At 37.1% G+C, this 25034-nt stretch overlaps 1 protein-coding gene and 1 long non-coding RNA gene across 4 annotated transcripts in view; one reads left to right on the top strand and one right to left on the bottom strand.

Moving 5' to 3' along the window:
- Window positions 1-4534: 4534 nt before the first annotated feature.
- LOC147840347 (uncharacterized) lies at window positions 4535-10826 on the bottom strand. The gene is made up of 3 exons (XR_015511702.1): window positions 9690-10826; window positions 6813-9208; window positions 4535-6233 (listed from the first exon to the last, which is right to left on the bottom strand). It is a non-coding gene; the product is annotated as an uncharacterized LOC147840347 (long non-coding RNA).
- Window positions 10827-16795: 5969 nt separating this feature from the next.
- hivep3b (HIVEP zinc finger 3b) overlaps window positions 16796-25034 on the top strand; it is a 106265-nt gene continuing 98026 nt past the window's right edge. For all 3 annotated transcript variants that reach the window (XR_015511675.1, XR_015511673.1, XM_087287386.1), the window contains exon 1: window positions 16796-16988. The gene's annotated coding sequence lies outside the window, so the exon portion shown is untranslated. The remainder of the gene's footprint in view (window positions 16989-25034) is intronic.

Below are 25034 nucleotides of genomic sequence, written 5' to 3'. Positions count from 1 at the left end.
TAAACGTGCAAGTAAAATATGATGCTCAAATGCGCTTAACATAATACACACACTTATTAATGATTCCTACATCTTCCTCCTGATGAAGAATAGGCAAAATCTGATATTTAGTGGGGAAAAGAAGAATGGGTTCATCAGATGCTGGATTTGAACTAAGTTCATGATTGATCGTGTTTTTGAGCTACGCCACTCACGCTGCTATAGACACTACAAAACGTTACACCTTTACATCGGACCATTTCTTTTTTTAATTCACTCACAGTGCGATGTTCAGACCTAACTGTCTTAACCGCATCAGCTAAACTCTCCCACTCAATTTTTTTTTTTTTTTTTGTTATTAAATCCGGAGGACAAACTTGCAAATAACACTGTTTTTCTCCGGTCTACCTGTGAAAGGAGCACCTCCAATTCACATTCTGTTCAAAGCATCTCTTTTTGCTTGCTTTTGCCATTGCGTTTTAGTTTGGTTTTGCCAAAGTAGACTCATTACCATATTTATTAGGGGGGGAGGCAGGCAGAAGAGTTTGCGCTCGTGCACGTGCGCTCAGTTTCACGTCAATTCGGATGTACAAAAAGAAAATGCATGGGATTCCGCGTACACACTGAATTCATTCATTTGAATTTTTTACTGCGTACGCCCATCAATCAGGTCTGTATGGTAGAGTGGCCAGACAGAAGCCACTCCTTAGTAAGGAATTTGCCAAAAGGCATCTGAAGGACTCTCAAGCCATAAGAAACAAAATTCTGTGGTCTGAAGAGACTAAAATTGAACTCTTTGGAGTGAATGCCAGGGATTTCGTTTGGAGAAAACCAGGCACCGCTCATCACCACGCTAATACCATCCCTACAGTGAAGCATGGTGGTGGCAGCATCATGCTGTGGAAATGTTTTTCTGCAACAGGAACTGGAAGACTAGTCAGGATAGAGGGAAAGATGAATGCAGCAGTGTACAGAGGCATCCTGAATGACAACCTGCTTCAGAGTGCTCTTGACCTTAGACTGGGGTTCATCTTCCAGCAGGACAATGACCCAAAGCACACCGCCAAAATATAAATTGAGTGGCTTCACAACAACTCTGTGAATGTCCTTAAGTGGCCCAGCCAGAGTCCAGAACTAAATCCTATTGAACATCTCTGGAAAGATCCAAAAATGGCCCCCGATTCTAATGAACCCCAGTGATATTATTAGGGGCCCAAACGGAATAGTGTGGAACCTAGATTTTTTACAGTGACAATTGAGACGCAGCTTGTGTCTAGCTTTCTGTCTATCGACTGATATATTTGTTGATTATGTCATAAAATATCAAACTCCATTATAAAAGAATGACAACTGACCCAAGCAGGACTCGAACCAGCGACCTTCTTGCTGTGAGGCGACAGTGCTAACCACTAAGCCACAGTGTTGCCCAATTTAAATTTGTAAAAACTAATAAGTTACCTTAATTCCTTCATGTTGTCTCAACACAAATCGATTGCAACCTATCATTTACAGTGTTTGCAATTCTACATCTGTATGTTACTTACAAGCTCCATGTTTTACTATGTAAAATGTAAAGAAGTTCAAAAACAATCATTTTACTTCCTTGTACTGTACTTTTTGATTGACCTTCTAAGAGTCGCCAGCTGTAACTGTTTTTACATACAATACCTTTTTGAAAAGAGAGAAATCATTTTGAGAGCAACTGCACTCGATTTTCAGCCGCTGCTCTGGTAGTGAAATGACTGAAAGCGGCTGTCAGAGGTGTAATTGCATTCAAAGTGTAAAACCCAAGCACATTGGATTACACTGCAGAAAGGAGCAAAGCTAATTGAGTTTTGGTCTTGCTGGCACATGTGTGCTGGAAACATTTACCCAACATTACCACCCCATTAGACTCCACAAGACCCAGAGTCTGGCAGCAGAGCGGCGGAGGATAGCGATGTCTTCCTGCCAGGGTGGGTTTATCAGCTCTGAAGCCCGAGAGCAAGAAACCGCTGCTAGCTTTTGCTGCACTATGCAAAAAATACTACATTAATTATCCACATGCCCATGTGACAAGGAAACTTGTAAGGGAATATAAAGGTCATCGATAAAAACACAAGTAATTCCTTGTAGTTCCTCACTGTCAGGCCTGTTCTGAATCAGCACAACAGAAAACAGCATAGACTTTGTTAACTACACAAGTATTCGATATTTGACTTGACTATGGCTATGTAAGGTTGTTTAAACCTTTATAGGGGAAGAATGATTACAAAACGGATAACCTTGCAAAAAATGGGTCTCTTACTTGGATTTTTTGTCATCTTTCTAGTCCAAATATTAAAAACTTCTCAATTCATTCATTCATTCATTCATTCATTTCATCTGGGGCCCAGAGCTCATGACTATAGGTGACAGTACATAGATTTACTGGTATATTGAGAGCTTTACCTTTCAGCTCAGCTCCTACTTTACCAAAACACGGGCTACATCGACCGCTTTACTGCTGCCGCTGCACCAATTCGCCTGTCAATCTCACGTTCCATCCTTTCCTCACTTGTGAACAAAACCCCAAGATACTTGAACTCCTCCACCTTGGGTAAGAACTTTCTTCCAAACTATAGTTGGTAAACCACCTTTTTCCAGTGGAGCACCATGGCCTTGGACTTGAAGGTGCTGATTCTCATCCCAGTCGCATCTATCTCGACAGCAAACTGCCATAGTGCGTGCTGAAGTTCCATGTTCGCGGAAGCCAACAGAACAACATCATCTGCAAATAACAGAGATGATAGCCTGTGGTCCCCGAACCGGACAAGCTATAAATTTCTCCTTTTCAGAAATAAAATGCCAAAATCAAAACAAGCAAAATAATCTAAAAAATAACTTTCCTTAAAACAAGCAAAATAATTGTGGAAAACTCAATTGAATTTTGAAATTATTTTTTAAAACAAGACAATAGTTTTGTTGCTTCTTAAATGCTTTTTTTAAATTTAAGAATGTATAGATATTTATACGGGAAATAAGTTTTTGTTTTTGTAGTGTACATTGCAATTATGGTTAAAGTCTAAAGTCTTGTAATAACCCCCCAATAACACTACAGTGCTACAAAGTATATTTTAATGAGTGACCTATAAAGGGTTAAATCCATTGTGTGGATCTTCAACTTAGTTTGTTCATCAGATTATGTTTTAGACACATATGGAACATATTGGTAACAATGTGAACTTGATGTAGGGGCAGACGTATTTCCACTGCAGAGCAAGTAACTGGAAAAAAAATGTGATATTACAAGGGGGATGATGCATGTTACAAACAACGTGAGATCTATTACAACATATTGATTTTACTCTTAAGCTCTCATGTTGCATGTGCATCAAAATCAGATGTTAACATATACTGTACAGTAACCGAAGCAGATACTGAAACCCTGCGTCTGGTGATGTCTATGCTTTCCAGACTTCAGGCTGTAATTGACTGCAAAGGATTTGCACTTAAGTATTAAAATGTGAAAGTTTGATTTATGATTATTATTCTGTCCCATTTTTTTTTGGTCCCTTACCAAGTGGGAGGCACATATGCAAGCTATTGTAATTCCTACAGCGTTCGCCAGGTTTGGATGTAAACACCCTCAAATTAAAGCTGACCATCTGCAGTTAAAGCACATCTTGTTCGCTTAATTTCTAATCCATTGTGTTGGTGTATAACGTCAAAACTGTTAGAATTGTGTCAATGTCCCAATATTTATAGACCTGACTGTATATGTAGTTTCTCAAAAAAAATCTCTTATATGCTTGACAGTATTTACTGTGGAAGTGGTCTCAGTGTTGTCATTAACTAAAACAAAATAGAAACCAAAATGATAACGGTTTGGTTTTTTTTTTGTTTATTAAATTATAAATGTTACTTGAAGATGACAATCAAATATTGTAAACTAAAAGGAAATAAACATTTAAGCTGAAAGTTTTATAATTAAAAAGCATAAAAATCTTAATTTTATGTGACTAACTATAATATAATACAATAAGAAATATATACAATAATTATATACACATGTGAACAACTTCCTGAAGAATCTACAGTAACTTACTGTATATCGGTTACAGCAAAAATACTGTATTTCCATTTATCGTGCTGTATATTTACAGTATTGTTCATACATCTTTACTGAAAAAATATACGGTAATCTTCACAATGCAACTTTAAAATACAGTAACATACTGAATAACTGTCCTGCAATAAATGACATTTCATAATACAGTTAAATACTGTATAACTAACAAAAATAATTAACTATGTATAATAAAAGTATAAAATTTTCTTGGTTATTTATATAAAGGCAAAGCAAGCATTTTCACTGGCATCTCAGACGTTTTGAGCCCAGTGTTAATGAATAATTTTTTTTGAGGGTTGATTATTTACCATATTATTTGTAACAGTTTCTTTTTTCTGAATGTTTTATTTTGCTACTGCATTATCTCTGGCTTTCTTTGTGCTCGGGCAGCTTTGTTTCTTCTGTCAGGCTGCTGTGTGCCGTGCACAGGCGCAGCTCGGCTCTGTGGGGAGGCTGATCTAGTTATATAACAGTCGGTGCAGCCGCTGTCTGCTGGAAGACGAGCATGCAGGCATCCCTCTTACATAAGCCTGTTAGGATCATATTGTCACACCGAAGAGGGCAGTGTCTTTGCTCCTGTGCTTCCCTTTGCAAAAAAAAAAAAAAAATGAAAACCTAACAGAACGGTTCAAAACGGTGTAAGCCACACTCATCTAATCAAAACAGAGCTCTTTGCTTGGCCCAAAACCCCAATCCACACAGCTGTCCCCCACCTCCCAGCCACATGGACAGAGTTGCCAAGTCTGCTTAAAATACACAACTTTTTATTTTATTTATTTGCTTTTTTTGGTCTGTTAATTTGCATTACAAGTTGCGGTTTCCGCCTATTCCTATCCGCCTATTTATTTTACATATGGTTGCTTGTTTAATACATTCTGACACGCAGCTATGTCAGCAAATAGTGTTGTTCATTTTTAGCCTCAGGCATGCATTCACGAAGGCAATAAGAAAAATTTTATTTGACACATGGAAGCCTGGATCTCTATTAGTTTATTGGACCCTACACTGATTTGCACCAGGTGGGTGAACAGGCTGGTCCACAGGATCAATGCGAAGACTTGTCTGTAATTGTTGTCTTTCAGAAATCAATCTCATGAACTTAGCTTTTCCATGACCGCCACAGCATCAGCTCAAGATACGGCCTGGTCCAAGATTATGGAGACCTCCAGAAGTGCTCTGTGTTTGGCATCATTTCTTCACAGGTCTTGGATCGCATCAATGGCACTGCATAATCTCTAGAGGCCTCGCGATGAGTATCCCCAGGTGGAAATAGAAAATGAAGAAAATGATTAGCGTAGCTGCTGTTCATAGTGTATTTAAACATGAGATGCAAAACTGAGGGTGCTGTAAATAGCAGTTATATAAACAAACATAAAAAAGAAACATGTAAAGCAAATGAGTGTTTCTAACAAAATGTCTGGTGCATTAAGACAGGAGGAGTGTGTCCTACAGGTGGTTTGTCAAGCCCACTCACCTGCATGGAGTACACTCATGCATCATACTGTTATGTGATGCATTGTGTACGCTTTACTAAAAAGTTTTGAACTGAAAGAGTGTGTCTGAGTCTCTGACATTATCAGGAAGGCTGTTCCAAAGTTTAGGAGCCATTGATGAGAAGTCTCGACCTCCTTTAGTAGACTTTGCTATTCTGGATACTACCAGAAGCACTGGGTTTTGAGATCCTAAAGAGCGGATTGGATATAATAACTTTAACTGTTAAAAGCTATTAATTATTAGTTAATTAGTTAAAGTTTCTAGCAACTAATATAGTTATGGTGACTAATAACTTTTAACAATAATTATTGTGAAAAGCGCTAAACAAAGAAACTTGATCTGAATAACTCACTTACGAATGAGCTTGTCTTGAAACTGTTGAATCATTCTGTCATCCTTTTTGTGTTTATTTGCACATATTCTTGGAGCTTCACAACATTAGCAATCAAACCACTATAGACACGTGGAATGTTTTAACAAAGATTTTGGTATCTTCTAGACTTTTCATTGCTCTCTTTAGAGGGTCAGAGAGCTTACAGTTTTATTTAAAATACCTTAATTTGTGTTCTGGATAGAAATATGGATAGAAATACCTCTTATATCTCAAGAGTTTGAAGTGACATGAGGGTAAGTAATTAATGACAATATTTTTATTTTTGGGTGAACTATTCTTTGAAGTGAAGTTTATTCATAAACTAATTTCGAGAGGATCACGTGCTTATGATTTATCACGTCCAGTCTCGCATTTGCTAATCACTAATCTTCCAATCATATGAGCCCTAAGGCACCATAAATAGTCTAAGTTTTCAGTTCACTTTATCTTCGTTTGGAAGAAACCCCCCTCCTCCCCTATTCTCCTCCTTTACCTGTAATTGGGCGGCACGGCGGTCCAGTGGTTAGCACTGTGAACCACACAGCAAGAATACTGCCGGTCCTAGTTCGATAGGACCGGTGAGTGTTTCTGTGGGGAGTTTGTATGTCCTTCCCGTGTCCGCGTGGGTTTTCCCCGGGCTCTCCGGTTTCCTCCCACCATCCAAAGACATTCAACATACTTAACAATCAAGCTGGTCTAATTCCTTACGTTCCCTTAGCTACAGCGGCAGGGGAGTTCTGAGATCCACCGAGCTCAGGCTCCCTTCTTGCTCTGCCAACGGGAGGAAGCCCCGGGCTCGAGGAGCCCTTGAGCTCGGGGCTCTCTCCCGGGACAGCATGCCAAATAAGCTTTGTAAATCATCAGCTAAGTGTGAACTCTTGAAAGGCCATGTGGCCTAATTCAAACGATGGTTATAAGTAGAGTTAACTAGGTTTTTATAAGGTTCTTTAAAAAAAACATTTATAATGTATTAATAATTGCAGCATGTCATTTGTTTTATTTCAATATACATATCTGGCTGTATGATACTGCTCCTCCTTAGTGGGTAAAGTCTAAATGGGATACAGCTGTAAATACTCAAATCAATCTAGCATTTTTTTTTTTTTTTGAGATTGCACAAAAATAATTAATATTTGTACATTATTGTGAAGATTGAGATTAAATAAATTAAATGAATTATACTTTAATACTGTATAATTACTGTTTTTACATTACTGTGATGATTGGGTTTTAGGGTTGGGAGAAGAGTGGGCGTTAATAATAAAATACGAATGGTGAGTAAAATAATAAATAATTCTCGTAACCTTCCATCCGCAGCTGTATCCCTTCTAGCAACAACCCCCTTAGGGGTAAAAAAAATTTCCCATCTCTCCACTTTCCAGTACCATGCTCACAAGTTATTGGAGACTATAAAGAGAGTGTGTCTCCTGTTATTTATGTAAAAAGGACTTTGTTTTTTTGACTTCTAGACTGTAAGTGTTTTCAGTTTAACATATTGGGGGCTCATTGCTAACACGCACTCAAAAAACATTTTTGCTACTTGTTCAGACTACTCATTTAATAAAAGTCCCTTTAAGTCAAGCTATTTCACTCTGTGGTCATCTTTGAAATGCCTCTCAGCAAGTTTGGGGAAACATCAAATTCTTAAAAACTGTTTTACAAGCTTACGATTACGTTACGTATTTGGAATTACCAATAAAATTAAACAACCCAGGTAGCAAAGAGTTCTGGCCCAGATTTGGCATAAATCTGGCACAGCAGGCATTCATAAAGCATGTGGGCCAAACATGGCCCTGGTTTGGCAGAGGTGGCATTGTCTTTAAGGCGGCAAACAATACTTGGGCCAGATATTAATAATTGATATGTGGGCCATGTAAGTTTGGTCTATCTTGTCCCACATTCAAAATACTTTTTTAGTATTTTCTACCAATCAGGTCGCTTTAAGAACAAGCATGCCTAAAGTGCAATGATTCATGGGTGTATTATTTTCATTGCAGTCGTGAAACACCAATATATCTGGCCCAGTTTAGGCTCAGTTATGGGTTATTAATTTGCCAAGCAAAAACTGATTGGGTGGGCCAAAGCTGGGCCAGAGATATCTTGCTATGTGGGAATGGTCTCATAAGTTTTGTTTCTAAACGTTTCAGCATTTTTTCAGGTTGCCCAAGTTAATGGCATGCACACTCAAAAGGAACGAGATCCCACCACCAACCTCATTTATGGTCTATAATCTACACATTATCACCCTCTGGATAGTGTTTCATCTGATCGTGTTGATCTTCTGAAATTATTCACAACTTAGTCTTGATGGAGAATCTTCTTCAGAAATGACATCAACTCTTTGTTCACAAGTTTGTAGTTTCTGTCATGTGATGTAGGTTTGACAGTGTTCATTTTCATACAGTTTATAAAACAGAAAACTTTTGTTTTCAAGTAGTTGGTTCATTTAATGGTAGAGATTTCAAGCTTTGTTTGGATCTCTTTCTTGTCCGTGACTCAAGTATCTGCTGAGATTCCAGTGTGTTTGTTAACCACAAAAACTGTTGTGAAAACACACGTCTGGTCCGAGCTTCTCCTTTAGAGAAACATCAGTCTGATTGATGATTGGCTTCTGTAGTAGTAGGCGGGGCTTCATTCGCCATATCAAAGAGCATAGAATTACCAAGAGGCGACACTCTAGTGCGATTTGGGAAACAGCTACTAAATGCCGCGGCGGCCATTTTCGAATAAAAATTCAAATAGAATGACAGCATATTTTAAGTCTGTAAAATAAACTAAGTGCTGATGATTGTGATAGTTAGTATTGTATTGTTGTATTTCAGATTGTATCTCATCTTAAATGTGCTTTTTAAATAAATAAATAAAAAACAAAGATGTTTGCCATCGCTACAGCAATAAGATCCAATGGACGGCCCATCGCTTTCACTCCAAAATGGCGGAATCGTAGGGCTGTTGCTGGGAGATGCTGTTGCAATGAAACGTTCTATTGAGTGTCGCCTCTTGGTCATAAGTTTTTTTGGCCATATTGACCGTTACACTTTCCCCATTTAAAACTAAACAAGTGACATATCGTGTATTCTATAGTCTTTATAGTCTTTGTTTAAAATTCGGAAGATTTTAAGAGAAAATCTTAATAGTTTTTTGTCATTCTACTTAAATTAGTAACTTTAACTAGATGAATTTCTGTTTGAACAGTATTGAATAAATTGTGCAGAACCCTACATCTTTTACAGTGCATAATTAATAAAACAGAAGATTATGCATGTAATCTACTGTTACGATAACCAGCGATCATTCTCTGGAGATCACTGGTTTCCTCTTTCTTCATGAACCTCATTTCCGCATTCCCCAGGATTACATTTCCATACATGCACTTCTTCCAATCACGCACGCCTGGTCACTCATCTTCCTGATTACATCACCAGCTGAAACCTGTTACAGACTCAGATTTCACACAGTATTTAAGCAGCACACAGACTGTTTCACTTTGCCGAGTCTTGTCTACTGTTTGGTGACATTTCAACGCGTTTCTCCCGATCTTGTTTCTCCGTGTCTGTACCTAGCTTAGTTTCCTAGTTATCCTGTTTAGCCGCCAGCCTTTCGACCTTTTGCCTGTTTACCGACTTTGACTCTGGATTTGCCCGTATATGCCTGTTCATACCTGTTTTGACCATTGCTTGCCTGACCAACGAATAAACCTGCATTTGGATCTTACCTTCAGCTGTTTGTATCAATCCCAATCACAACATCTACACATAATATTAAGTTTGTTTTTGAAGCTTTAGTTGCATATTTGTGTTGCGAGAGTTGGCAACACTGCACAGGGCCGGTCAGGTGTCTGATTTGACTCAGGCGTGGACAGCAACTGTCATGTCGATGGAGCCAGAGGGCTCTGGTTCTCCACGGGGAGTCTGAATGACAGTGGCATCCGGTGATCGGTTTGGGCAGCTGCGGGCTATGACTCATCACCTGAATGCCAGGTGAACTTTAACGGACATCCAAGAGTCTCCAGGAGCCTTCTAAAACACACAGCGCTGACCCCACTGAGACTCACCTTATCTCTTGGTTAATTTTAGAGACAGCACGTTGACCTATTCAACAGCAAGACATGTAGATGGACATTATTGTGGCATCGCTGGGCATTATCATTGCTGGTTTTGTCACGCAATGGCTGGGTCCAAAAACGTGGGCAGTTGACAAGTTAGCTTGCTGCACTATCAAGGATAACTTTGAAAGAAGTGTATATGAAGACACCTCAAAAAATAAATTTCAGACTGACATCTGATCCAGTTTAATTCTACATCAAACATTAGTCAGGGCTTGATTAAGATGCTGAAAAACATCATTTTAAAATCAGTTTGGAGGAATTAGTTTTAGCAAATGGCTAAAAACCTCAAATATGCTAATAGAATTGATGTTAATGACAAATTCTTGTCATCCATTTGACATCCACACCTTGATGTCCTTTTGACCACCAAAGTAATGACGCCAAAAGTATTAGAATACAAAAAAGGTGTCTCTGAAGATACTCTTAAGGTTTCTTCAAGGTTTATCTGAAAGCTTTAATTCCCAATGTACACTGGATTTGGTATCCCTACTATGCTTGATACCAAAATAACATTGAATTGACATCTAACATTGGCATAAAAAACATAAAAATAATCAATTACATTTTAAGTTTATTATCAATTTGGTGTCATTTTGACATCAAAGTAAACAACTGACATTAAATTGATTTGCATTTTTATTGTGTTGTTATGTCTTAAATCAAGCTGCCTGCTTGGCAAAGGAATATTCAGTTATCATAATGCTGTCTCCTCAATGACATACCGTATAGAGTGGTAAAATTTGGTCAAAATTACTTATAGGCAGCATCTATGCAAGTCACCTAAAAAAACAAGAAATGGAAATAGAAACCCAGTTCAATTCGACATCGAACATTAGTAAAGACTTGATCAGGATGCTGAAGGATATGATTTTAAATTGTTTGTTTGTTTGTTTGTTTGTTTGTTTTTTGTTTTGTTTTTTTAGTGGTAAATGGGTGGACATAGGAATTCAACCCCACACTCAAATGGGAAATTGTACAAAGTAAATTGCAAACTGAATTTCAAGCATGGGTTTTAATAATAATATTATTTTTTATTATTTAATAATAACATTTTTTATTACTTTTCTAGACACTCAAATCGCTTTACACATTTTTGGGTGAATCTCCTCATCCATCACCAGTGTGCAGCATCCACCTGGATGACATGACGGCAGCCATATTGCGCCAGACTGCACACCACACACCAGCTAATTGGTAAAGGGGAGACAGAGTGATGAAGCCAATTATGATATGGGGATGTTAGGAGGCCATTATGGACGGAAGCCAGTGGGCAAATTTGGCCAGGATGTTGGGATTAAACACCCACTCTTTTACAAAAGACATCCTGGGATTTTTAACCTACACAGAGTGTCAGGACCTCAGATTAACATCTCATCCGAAAGGCCGCGCTCACTGAGCAGTAGTGTCCCCATCAAAATACTGGGGCGTTAGGATCCACACAGACCGTAAGTTATTGTAGCCAGTTTTCTGTATTGATTTATATGCACTGTAAAATCCAGTTTATAATAGTATTTTTGAGATGAAACAAGATCAGATGCAAACAGGGGAAGTAGCAGAATGATTTAAACATGTGTAACATAATAGAGAGAGCATTTTAAATTAAGAAATATTTATATCTAGATAGAAATGACATTTAAATTGGAAAAAGTTGGTCAAAAACGTATTTACCTACCAAATTGTCCACCTAGTGCAGTTTTTAGAAGCCATCTTCTTTTTTAGAAGCCTTTCTTTTGTCAGGAATGGATTGCACAGAATTGCGAAATAATAAAAGCAGCAAAGTATACATCTATCTGCCTTTAAAAAAGCTAGATTATGATGCCTTCCCACCTCAGAATGCATTCTTTGAAGGCAAGGTTTTCCATTCTTGAAACGTAGCCAATATCTCTCCAATCAACCCTGCAATGACCTTAGTTTCCCTATTGCATGTTCTTACAAGTAATTCAACTCTTGTAAAAAAAACAAATAAACATAAAAAAGTGTAATAACAGGTTTGAGGCCCAGCAGGCGTGGAGTTTGGGACGCTATATTTATGCCCAGTAATTAAACTGTCCTTGGGGTATCGACCCATGCGCTGCATTTGCATCAGTTAAACAAAGCATTCTTTTGTCATACGGTAGTCTGGGTGACTGTTTAGATCCACAGATTGTTGTGAACACTATAATATATTCAGAGAAAAACAACAGAGTAGATATTTAAGCTTCATTGTGTGCATTTTGTTGAACTCAACTTACACAGTCTGACAAAACAAGTCCCAGGCCTGCATTCAAAGGTGAGCCAATGAGGAAATAACAGGAAAGACAATCAATTCTCGGCAGATTTGACGTGGCTTTGAGCTTTTTAGGATATGTTATTTGGAAATGGGTAGGTCCCCGATAACAGTGTTAAATTAGTAAATTGCAAGGAGTCAAAACCCAAATATAGATGATAACGCAAGTTTCAATCTTAGAAATAAATGCTGTCAAACAATTATAATTTTTTTAATAACTGCACTTTTGTAGTTTTTAGGAATTAAAAAATACACTTTATGTACTAATATGTACTTTTAAAGTGCCAGGTGAACATTTTATCTACAAATGCATACCTTCTGAGTTTATCTTGACTTAAATAGCCACTTACTATTCTACTACACCAGTGGATTTTCAAATTAGAGGCCATGAAATAATTTGTTATATTGCATTTCCAGGCAACGCAGTGGCGCAGTAGGTAGGGCTGTTGCCTCACATCAAGAAGGTTGCTGGTTTGAGCCTTGGCTGGGTCAGTTGGTGTATCTGTGTGGAGTTCACATGTTCTCCCTGAGTTTGCATGGGTTTCCTCCGGGTGCTCCGGTTTCCCCCACAGTCCAAAGACATGCGTTACAGGTGAATTAGGTAGGCTTAATTGTCCATATTGCATGTGTGTGAAAGAGTGTGTGTGGATGTTTTCCAGTGATAAGTTGCAGCTGGAAGGGCATTCGCTGCGTAAAAACATGCTGGATAAGTTGGTGGTTAATTCCGCTGTGGCGACCCCAGATTAATAAAGGGACTAAGCTGAAAAGAAAATGAATGAATGATATTGCATTTACAAATAACAAGTCATACTTTTGTACCAGTTATAGCAGTTGCAGCCTGCTTGAGAACTACAATTCTGCCACTAAACTACAACTCCCAGAAAATATTGCTCCATTCACTCCTGCCACAGCTGACAGTCATTCAGAGACTGACACAAACACAGATGAAATTCATCATTGAATGATTACTATATCTACACCACACATTCACACAAACGTTGCTGAGTCTTGTTTCTGTTTAGAGCGTCACGTAAGCATTATCCTAGTCTTGCCTTGTTTTTGACCTTTGCTTTTTTTTTTAACTGTTTACATTGTTTTGCCGCCTGGCCTGACCTGACCTTTTGCCTGCTTTTGACTATGATCTTGAATTTCCTGTTTGCCCCTATTTTGACCGTTGCTTGCCTGAATATTCATTTTAATAAACTGCACGTGGATCCTCACCTCCATTGTCCCTGATCCGAAGGTGAAAGTATCATCCAACAAGTGTAATGATTTAAATAACTTATATAATGCATTAAAGGTGCTGTATGTAAGTTTTTGATTCTTCTAAAGCATATAAATATCATTATATAATTTTGCAGATATTTAAGAAACATGCCAAGTGGACATTCTTGTTTATCTGAAAAACAATGCTGAAGTCAGTTGTTCTGCTTTGAAAATGTGTTTTCTGTATCGGAACGCTGTCTTTGTTTTGGTTCTTTTAACCCGCCCAATGCCAGTTTAGCCAATTTTATTTCAGCACCCCGAGTTGCCTTGGTGGAAAACCGTATATTTCATTCATTCATTCAGAAAGGCTCTAAAAACATGTGTCCGTGACCAAAATGCGACCCGTGTGGACAGTAGCAGACTCCGAAAGGAGACGCAGATTACGAGTTCTACATGAGGTAATTAATTAGCAAACTATATAAATATTACGTAAGAAAACATTAGGTGAGCAGGTTACATTGTAACCCTGTGTCCTAACAACACAACTCATGATGAGATACGCTGCTTGGTGATGAGATAATTTGGCTGTTTGCACCACACGGAAGACAACAAAAATTTAAATGCAGCCATTCAGAAGAACAGAAGATGCACTCACTCACAAAATGGTAAGATTTATAATCCAATAAATACATATTAAACATCTTTAACTTTATTAAATGTAGATAGTGACATGTTTGTTTGTGTTTAGTTCTAGAGTTCAATTTCAAACAGTTTATTGTATTTTCAAGATCTGAGGTGAACTCTCTGTTACTTTCAGGAGTTTGGCAATAAATGTCATGTAAATTGGCATTCAAACACACAAAGTTAGCATTTAACACTGAATAAAGCACCTGAGGAGATCACTGTCAGTTGTTCACCTGTGAAAAATAGAAGCCCTTTCTAATATATCAATTCGAGATGATGGCTAGGAGAAAAACTTATTTTAATATAGAAAATATTCCTTCTATTGAGTGCCGTTGCTTTTGTTTAGAAAATGGTTTAACTCACTCTCGTCCTCAATCTGGCAACCTACACTTGCGTTTGTTTTGATCCAGGGGTGCAATACCTAGTTCAACCGCTGTTTGTCAAACTTACATACTGCACCTTGCATTGGGAAGGTTGCTTTGGAAATGTAATAGGTTGCGGATTATAAATGACCCTATATTATTAAGGCAATAATCAGTAACTGTTTCCATTATTTATTAATGTAACCTCCTACATGTAATTAATTTTTTAAATATTTCAAACAAATGTCTTCAACTTTATTCATATCTAAGCATTTAAACCAGGCAGGTTTATCCTCACAGTAGTACCAACACATTAATTTAAGACGTTCATAATGCTTCATCACCTGGATTATGATAAATTGAATTAAATTTAAAGCACAGCCTACACATAAATCAAACAATAGCAGCTGTTCTTCAATAACTTTAATAAATATTTTAAAATCAAATCTTTGAATAGCTGTAACATGAAACACTGGAATTTAACAAGGTCTTGAGAAAAAAAAAAATAAGTAATATTAGTATTTAAAAAAAAATATTATGAATTAATATAACTACACTGGAAAGCAAAGTAGCAGCCACAGGCTTCATATGTAGCAAATGCAACAGATCCTGCTGCTCCCATATTGGACTGTTTATCCACTACAGACTGACCTGGGTGCAAACTCCATTGTTCCTAGAGACAGAAGGATGCCTATGACATACTGGAAATAGGAAGTAAAACAGCTACTGATTTACCATGTCTTATTTAGTGTGTTAAACTGTTTAAACAATGAAAATAATAATAATAATAATGCTTTACTAAATTGCCTTTAGACAGCAGGAGGCATCATGCATCTCAAAATTCAGCAAATTAATTTTTTGTCATTTTCCAGCTTTTTATAGAAAAATAAAAAATAATCAAAATAGTTATGCTACAGTTAATAGTAAATAAAAAATCTAGTAAATCTAGGCCTGTATACAATGCTCTTTTGGAGTTTAGTTTAGTGTAAAACACAGTGGAAACGTACTACTCAGGTTTGTTTTGTAAAATGTGTGAGAGTAATCACACTTTCCGTGGAGTTCAGTAATGTTCTTTCAGTACATTCCGGTTGACTTTTTTTCTCCATGCCCTTGGGAAAGGGCTATATGAATTAAAGTTCATAGTGATGGTTAACCCCACTAATAGCCCCCATGTGGGCCATGCTACCATTAGGACAACTGAGAAGCTTCAGTCCTGCTAAAGAGTACAACTGAGTCAGGGAATTGTGGGAATTGTGCTGACATAAGCAACCAGTATGTATCCCCCAGATGGTCCAGCTCATGAAACATTTGTGTGGATGTGTTAAGGAATTCCTATGCTAATAATTCTACATAAAATATTTGACTTTGGTTATGGTGACTGTTTACTAAGATCAGTCTAACTGAATATTCCACAAGAAATAAAAAAAAAAATTATAAAATAATTGCACATTGGGGCAGAGCATGGAGTGAACTCAGGCTTCACTTCGTTTTTTTTTTTTAAAAATGCCCTATTTTAATTTTGCCCAAATAGAGTATGACAGAGAAAAACTGAAAGTTTTCGTTAATTAATTTATTTATTTACGTATTTATTTAGTAATTTATTGTTTTTGTGGCAAAGAATTTGTATTGAATATTTAAATATTTTTCATATATATATATATATATATATATATATATATATATATATATATATATATATATATATATATATATATATATGTGTGTGTGTGTGTGTGTGTGTGTGTGTGTGCGTGCGTGCGTGCGTGCGTGCGTGCGTGCGTGTGTGTTATTACTAATCAGAATACGCACAACAGTCAAACAAAAGTCTTATGAATGTGTGCAATGTATACAAAGAGAGCCTGTGTATGTGTATACATAATATAATATAAACAAATAATAATAATAATAATAATAATAATAATAATAACAAAAACATTATGTGTCGTTATTATCTGCTAAGTGCACACAAGTTTTGCAGTGTCCCCTTGAAATGAAAAATACCGGGACGAGGAATTTTTGGAATGTTCCATGACGTCACCTCGAAGTGGCTGACAGCGAGGAGGGAGCTAGAAATTAAGGTATTTTGTCGGCCAATGGGCGCTGGGAAAGGATACTACCTCATGATTATTAATCAAGCTGAGAGCTGCGAGAGCATAGGAGGGGGCGGGGCCCCCGGGGCGTCGCGTGCAGGGCGGTGCGGTGTGAACTGTTTGCGTTGCGCGACACTGTGCCTGTTGTTGCTGCGCCGATCAGCTGAACGCATGATTGCGCTTCCAGTTTGACAAGCAGGAGGGGAAGCCCTGTTGGCTCGAGAGCGTCCACATAACGCCGAGAGAGGCGTCAGCAGCGATTCCGTTTGACAGGCAATGGGATGCGGACCACGACACGCTGCTCAACGACTACAACAACGCCAACATCTGTGTCAGGTATGGTTTATATTGTTTTTATATTGATGTGCGTATGTGTTGGTTTATATAAAAGATTTATCTTGTTAGTGAATTAATGAGCAGGCTGTATTTTTTCTGGTGTGACTGGGGTCATATTTTATGAAGTCTAATAGTACAACTTTGACGAGCCGTTGTGCAGGAATTATTAAGTGAAATTCGCGTTTACTTTTCATACGAAGATTGACTTCCTGCTAACGATGCGGCACAATACGAGTCAAACCAGCTGTTCAAACAAGTTGAGAAATGTGGCGCGAGCTCACATTTTCAACTCATGGTTTTGTCCCCACGGTCAGCCAAGAATAACGTTTAGCTACATTAGAGTAACACTGCAAACCACACGCCGCAGGAATCTGACGCTCTTTCCTAATTCTTGGAAATGACAGGGCACAGACGGAGTCCCCTGTGTGTGGAATTTCTAGAGAGCACTGGCCATTCGCTCGTAAACAAATAGCCTACTTAAAGGGATAGTTCTCTCAAGCGCTGAAAATGATGTAATTATTTACCTTATGATGCAAACTCCCACGACAAAGGGAGATTATAGACAGTACGACTGGGCATGAATGACAGCTTCAGTCATCGGAAATTTCAGTACAGTACAGTGAAAGTGTGGCTGTCACCTCTCCTTAAGGAAAACAAAGTCAACATGAGGCTCATTAAATTGTCATTATATCCTGCTTTTTGTGAGAACTATTACTTAAAAAAATATTTCCATGTTTCAGATTTTTGGTTGAATATATTATTTATTAAACATCTACTACAAATATAATTTGTCCACTTAGTTAACCACAATTCATGAACAAAAATGTTCAGTGTGATTTGAAAGCATGGATGGTGTCACAGAAAAGAGCCAGCTCTCAAAAAAACAGTTTGTTCAATGATGCAGTTCTCTAGTTGTGTAAGTATTTTTTTTCATAATTTTTATAGCTTATGATTTGAAAATCCATCCCATCCCATTTTCTAAATGATTGTTATGTAATATTTGAGCAATTAATGCATGCATATATTTCACTGTAAAATATTTACCCCATAATGTAACAAATAATATCATAACTGGACTTTCTAGTGAAAACGAAAGTCTTCTTTCTGATGATGTACATTAAGCAGGACAATCCCATTATTTAGTCAGCTAAATCTCCACCCATTCAATTTCATTTTTGTCCCCCTGTACTTTTAGGTTAATCACATTCAAAAGCCAATCAGTAGATTTTTTTGATTGACCTTTTTTATTTCAATAATTTGGCATGTAAAAATATGGAAGAATTTGCTGAATGTGATCCTTATTTTAAGATCAACAATGGTCTAAAATTAGTTTTATAGAGTCCTACTGTATCTACTATCGCAAATAACCACACTATGTGGTTGATATGTTTGTAAATGATTTGTCATTTTGATGCTGATATCAACATTTGTTACCCTTGTGAAAATGATTTAAATGCACGTAATGCATGTTAAAAACTATATGTTTGATTTAGACCGGTTTTGATTGCAGTCAACTATCTAATGTCATGCAACCAGTTTCCATTATATCAAGTGACATGAAAAACTTGGCTTGGTTTGCCTCAGACACAGTCGGCTAGAGCTAGTTTCTTTTAATGCAGTGTGTGGTGGTGAGGAGGGAGAGCCTAATGATATTATTTTTGAGCGTATCAGCACAAAGCGGAGAACTCTGCGAGCGAGACGTGTTATTGCTTCAACTAAGCAGTGATAGTGCTTGAGCAGAATGTGAAGGGAGGAATGGTGTTGGTCTTTTTTAGTTTATCATAAAACAACACATTTATAAAGAAAGACAGTTCGTTTTTCTGATGCATAAGAAAAATGTTTGCTTTTAGTCTGCTAATTTGGATTTACTCTGCGGACTGCATTAAGGAGTCTTTTTAAGACTGAAAAAATAGCTTTAATCTTCATTAAATGGAGTAGTAGAGAGACTAAATTACTTTTTGTCTCTGTATGGCACTATGCAGTGATTTAAGTTAGATCACTTTTCATCTTAAGTTTCATTTTCATTACGGGTACTTGTTTGGCATGTGGTGTGTTTTATATTTAAGTGACTTTTTGGCAAAAGCTACTGGATGAATGTGTTGCTAGTAATGATGGAATATAGTATTAATCACGTTTAGGAAAATAGTTTACCCCCAAAATAAAAAGTTTTGTCTTTTATACTCCCCCTTTGTGTCATTTGTAACCTGTAAGCAGCTATTTTCCCATAGATGAGATGAGAATATTCTAAAGTCCAATACTTTCTGTAAAAAAACAAGTTCATAGTGACTTAGGTACTCTCCAAGTAGTTATTTCTTTTGATTACATATATATTTAGCAACTGTTAAACTAGTTTGCCCTAAATAGTATGAATGTGTGCATGAATAAGCTGTATGGACTACATTCATCATTTTTGCCAATGTCATGTGACATACTAGTTTTGCTGCTTCACTGCCATTCACTATTTCTCGATTGTGGCCTCGTGGGATTATAAAGGATCCATATTATGCACACTTTTTAATAATGCTGGAAATACTACTGTACTGTATACCAGTGGTTCCCAAAGTGGAGGTCGGGACCCTTCTGGGGGTAGCAGGATGATGAGGGAGGGTTCAAAAATTAAAGTCATTTTAATAAACTATTAGAATGAACATATTTTGTCCATGTGCTACAGAACATAAAAATAGTTGTTAGTAGTTATAAAACAACACACTTTTTTCCCCATTAGATTGCAACGCCGTAGGGTCTTGTTGCATTTGATAAAAGACACAACAATAGGGTCAGATGCAGCAGATTGATTTCATGGCACCAGGGTAAACTTTCTGACACCTTTACGGCACCCACGTATAGACATGGGCCGGTATAAGATTCTGACTGTATGATAACCTTGGATAAATATATCACGGTTTCTAACGGGCTCTAAAATATCTTTTTTTTAAATGTCTGGGTAAAACACAAAAATCTTTTTCCCCTTTGAACACAATATATTTTATTTTGAGAAACATTTCAAATATTTTGGAACAGTAAACATGTCAGGCAAAATGAATTGTGGATTTCTGCTGTCTTCATTTGTTTCATAACCACCTTTTTTTAACAATTTAAAATGGGATCTTTGGATATCGTTTATGCTAGAAATACTAAAAAAAAAAGTACACATACCTTAAAAACGGTATTGCAAAAAGTTTTGAAGGTTTTAACACCTTGACTTTTCCAAGCCGCGGTATACCTTGAAAACAGTTATCATCCCATGCCTACCCATGTACATTAACATTAAAAGCAGGCCATGAATAAACATTTCCGAGTGGCATTCTCCAAAATTAAATGAAGAATAGACCTGGGCCTATTGGTGTGTGTAGCCATTTTGAGTTTGCAAGGTTTGTAAATTTTTAAGCACCTCAAAGGATATTGGGGGTTGTGAGTCACTGACATTTTAATTTTGGGGGTTGCGGGCTGAAATGTTTGGGAATCCCTGCTGTATACTTACTGTGGATATATATTTTTTTAAAAGGAATACTCCTAATTCAGTGATTAAGACACACTGTTTTTCACATAGTTTTTTTCTTTCTTTGTATAGTATAAATGTATTTATTAATGTGATGCATTTAGTCTGATTGATGGATTACTCATTCTCTGAATTTAGAAATGGATATTTACATACAGTTTTCATAGCAATTTCAGTGTCAGTTTTACATTCAACAGTCCAATTTGTTGTAAAGAAATTGACTACTTGCATTTCTGCATACCCAAATTAAAGTATGCCTGTAAGTTACAATGTATGCTTTTTAAATTCTTTATAAAGTAGTATCAAAATGTAGCATATTTAATGAGCAGCACATTATGTCTGAGAACACTTGCATGACCACTTTATCTTTAGCATCTTTTTGGCCCTGTCTCTTGGTTTTAGGAGACATTTGTGTTCATTCATTTAATTTAAAATAGATTATGCTAAACATGAGTAAAAGTGTAGTCTAGAGCAGTGTTTCTCAACCACGGTTCTGGAGGACCACCAACAGTGCATGTTTTGATGACTCTTTTCTCTGTCACACCCATTACAGGTCTTTTAATCTTAGTTTTTAGTCTCTGCTAATGAACTTTTAATCTTAATCAAATCAGGTGTGTTTGGTTAAGGAGGCATACTTTAGAAAATGTGCAGAGCTCGTGGTCCTCTGAGACTATGGTTGAGAAACACTGGTCTAAAGGCTTTTCTACTTTTGACCACTTCAAGGTAGAGCATTCAAAAGCACATTTGACCAGATTGCTTTCATAGTGTAAATTCTTATGGTTAAATCCATTCAAACAACCACAAAAAATAAAAATAAAATAAAAATAAAATAATTTGTTCATTGCAGTGAGATCTCCTGCAAAGAGCTGAGCGGATTGTAAAAACAGGTAAAGGAGAAGACTTGAGATGAATGCATGTTAATACCCATTGCTGGGAAAAGTTACTTTTAAAAGTTATTCAATCTTGCATATTAAAAATTAACTGAATGTGTTACCTGGTTACTTTATAAACGAAGTTATACATTAAGTTACTAATTGTGTTAGTCACTTTTTGAGGAAAACAATAGTAAAACCAGTATGTAGACTTCTCACACTAGAGGCCACACATTCAAAACAACAACAATGGCGTAGTGATTACGCTGAGTATTGTGGAATGATGGGAAGCGATGTCTTCAACTTCGCAACCCAAATAATGATTAATTTACTTTTACAAATAAATCATTTAAGGGTTATCAGACATTGGTTTTTTTCAAGATCAGTCCCGTATTTAAGCCCCATTTTATCCCATGTCAATTTAACTCAAATATTTAGGTTGTTTCTCATTATGCGTTCTTCAGCGGTCTTGCGTCCTTGTGTTCCGTCATCATCAGCTGCCAAAGTTCAATTCCAGTACTCAAGACCGCAAGAACGGAGGATGCATGAAACTTCACTTATGTGTTCTTGATATCAAGGATGCACCGATGCAGACCTAAGCACCAAACTCGCTCTAGAAGTCCCAGAAGTCATTGTGACTGGAGGTGGGAAGCACAGCATTTTATATAGATTTATTATTAAAGTTCAGAGATATAAGTTGTTTGTCTCAGGAGTTTCCCTAAATAAAACGGTGAAAGTAAACTTTACCAAAAACATCTTAATAAAGGAATAAACATATTAAGGGTGTTTATTAGCTAAAATTCATATTAAAATCTTTTTTTATTTGTATTGTGCAACGTATATTTATAACGATTTTATCCAAAGCATATATTTTGAAAAGGGGAAAAAAAAAAACAATAACTTGTTATATAAATGCTGTAACGTTTAAATAATTTTCCATTAATGACGCGTGAAGGTCACGTGACCATCAGGAAGAATGCAACATCTCATTTCTCACAAGACGAGTTCTCTGTTCTCGCGGTCTTCTGAGTTCGTTCTTCCGAAGACACCAGGCAAGACCGTTCTTCACAAGAACACAAGTCCGTTCTTTGCACTCTTGGAATTGAGAAAAAGCCCTTTTGTCCCGCATCATTTAGTAAAAAAAAAGGTGTTTGTTATTGGGTCGAATTAAATATGTAGAATAAGATCATGCTGTAACTACTAATAAACAGCCAGCATTATAATAAAGAGGTAATAAGCCAGTAGTTAATAGATGGAATTGATGCCTAAACTAAAGTGGTTGCTTTAAGTATAGTAATAAAACTTATTGAATACATAAATACACAACACACATAATATAATATGATATACATTACCTGACAAAAGTCTTGTTGCCTATCCAAGGTTTAGGAACAACAAATAATAATTTGACTTCTAGTTGATCATTTGGTATCAGAAGTGGCTTATGTAAAGGCAAATGCCTCTAGTTTATGCGTACTTTACCAAAATAAAATGATTTTTAATTATTTAATTAGGACAGTAAGGTCGGACTTTGCTTGGACAAAAGTCTTGTCACTTAACAGAAATAATGTACAGTATAGAATATAAATTCATGGTGCAGTGGGAAAAGAATTAATATTGTATATGACTCCCATGAGCTCGGACGACTGCATTTATACATCTCTGCAATCACTCAAATAACTTATTAATAAAGTCATCTGGAATGGCGATGAAAGCGTTTTTGCGGGACTCCAGAGTTCATCAAGATTATTTGGATTCATCTTCAATGCCTCCTTCTTTATCTTACCCCAGACATACTATATGATGTTTATGTCTGGTGACTGGGCTGGCCAATCTTGGAGCACCTTGACCTTCTTTGCTTTTAGGAACAGACTAAAGTATGAGAAGGAGCGCTATCCTGCTGAAAAATTTGCCCTCTCCTGTGGTTTGTGATGTAATGGGTAGCACAAATGTCTCAGGGTGTTGATGTTGGCATCCACTCTGCAGATCTTTTGCACTCCCACATACTGAATGTAACCCCAAACCATGATTTTTCTTTCACTAAACTTGACTGATTTCTGTCAGAATCTTGGGTTCATGCAGAGACCAATAGACCTTCTGCAGTATTTGTAATGATTGGGATGCTGTTTAACAGTGAAATCTTCCTTCTGACACTTTTTCCAAACGATCAACTAGAACTACAACTGGGATTGATGACAAAACTTTAGTCTGGTAAATGTACATTACTTGCAATGAATTACCTGTAACACTGTTATTCAAAACCAGAAGTAAACACTAATATTTCTCGGCTGACATCTTGTGATCAGATCAGTACAAGCATGTTAATAAACAGTTCCTTTCTCTTTAGTAATTCTCACAGATGACTCTGTTATGTTGAAGTAAACTTTATTTCTGAAGGAACCGAAGTCTAATTGCATGTCTTCCTTCTAATGGTTTCATTAGAAAAGTGCACGGCAAGGTCAAAAAAACATTTGTAACTTTCATAGTCAAACTCTCTTAAAATCCGCAGAGGTGGCGAAGGTTAACGGCTGTGTGTCACCAATAAGAGCGAGAGAATCTTTAATGACCATTGCTTACCTCGTTAGCCAGGACACCACAGCACCTGTGGTGTGCTCGAACCGTCAGACTAATGAGCTGTTGGCTGAGTCTCGTCTTGAAGTTTTCCCTGGCTTAACTGCTCCATTTACATTTCTTTCACATGCAAAATGGAGGACTTGAAAGATTTGTCGCCATAAAACAATGGTATTCTGAGGCGCTGCAATTCACACTGTGATGAAAAATGAAAACATTCTCTGCTGATGTTAATGTCTTTTGTTTCATGCCAGCATGTCACATAGGCCCCATCAGTGGTGGATGCTATGATGCGTAGATCTGAACTCGCTGGCCATTATCACAGTATGTGCCCAGTGCCTTGTCCTTATCAGCCCTCGCTGCATCACTTTTCTCCTTTTCACCTCATCCTTGAACATATTCATAAACAAGGTTGGACATCAAGTTCACTGCTTAATTCACTCATGCCCACACCTTTTTTTAATGTATTTTTTTACTTGGATCTTTATCTACAGGGTGCAGCTTTACGGATAATTGGCACATTTAGAATATTATTTGAATGCAGAAGCAGATTCCTCGAAAGAAATGAGCTGGCCAGACTCTGATTAGTTAATTACTGTATAAGCCTGTCTTCCATTTACAAAGTTATTTCAGTTGTTTTACTAAATATTCTGAAATTGGCAGCGATTATCACAAACCTATTTTCAGATAGACTCACTGGCCAGTTTATTAGGCACAACTTACTAGTAGCGGGTTGGACTCTCTGTTGCCTTCAGAACTAGATTCAACAAGGTACTGGAAATATTTCTCAGAGATTTTACTCTATATTGATATGATAGCATCACACAGTTGCTGCAGATTTGTCGACTGCACATTCATAATGTGCATCTCCCAATCCACCACATCCCAAAGTCTGACCCTACCATCTGAATGTCATAGCAGAAATCGAGACTCATCAGACCAGGCAATTTTTTTTCTTCTATTGTTCACTTTTCTTGTTCGTAGCTTACAGGAGTGGTACCCGGTGTGGTCTTCTGCTGCTGTAGCCCATCCGTCTCAAGGTTGGACGTGTTGTGCGTTCAGAGATGCTCTTCTGCCTATCTCGATTGTATTTAGTGGTAATTT

Source organism: Danio rerio, chromosome 16 (genome assembly GCF_052040795.2).
Source record: "Danio rerio strain M-AB ecotype USA chromosome 16, GRCz13ab, whole genome shotgun sequence".
NCBI lineage: Eukaryota > Metazoa > Chordata > Actinopteri > Cypriniformes > Danionidae > Danio > Danio rerio.
The sequence above is the reverse complement of the archived record's forward strand: the minus strand, read 5'-3'. Positions and strand labels throughout refer to the sequence as shown.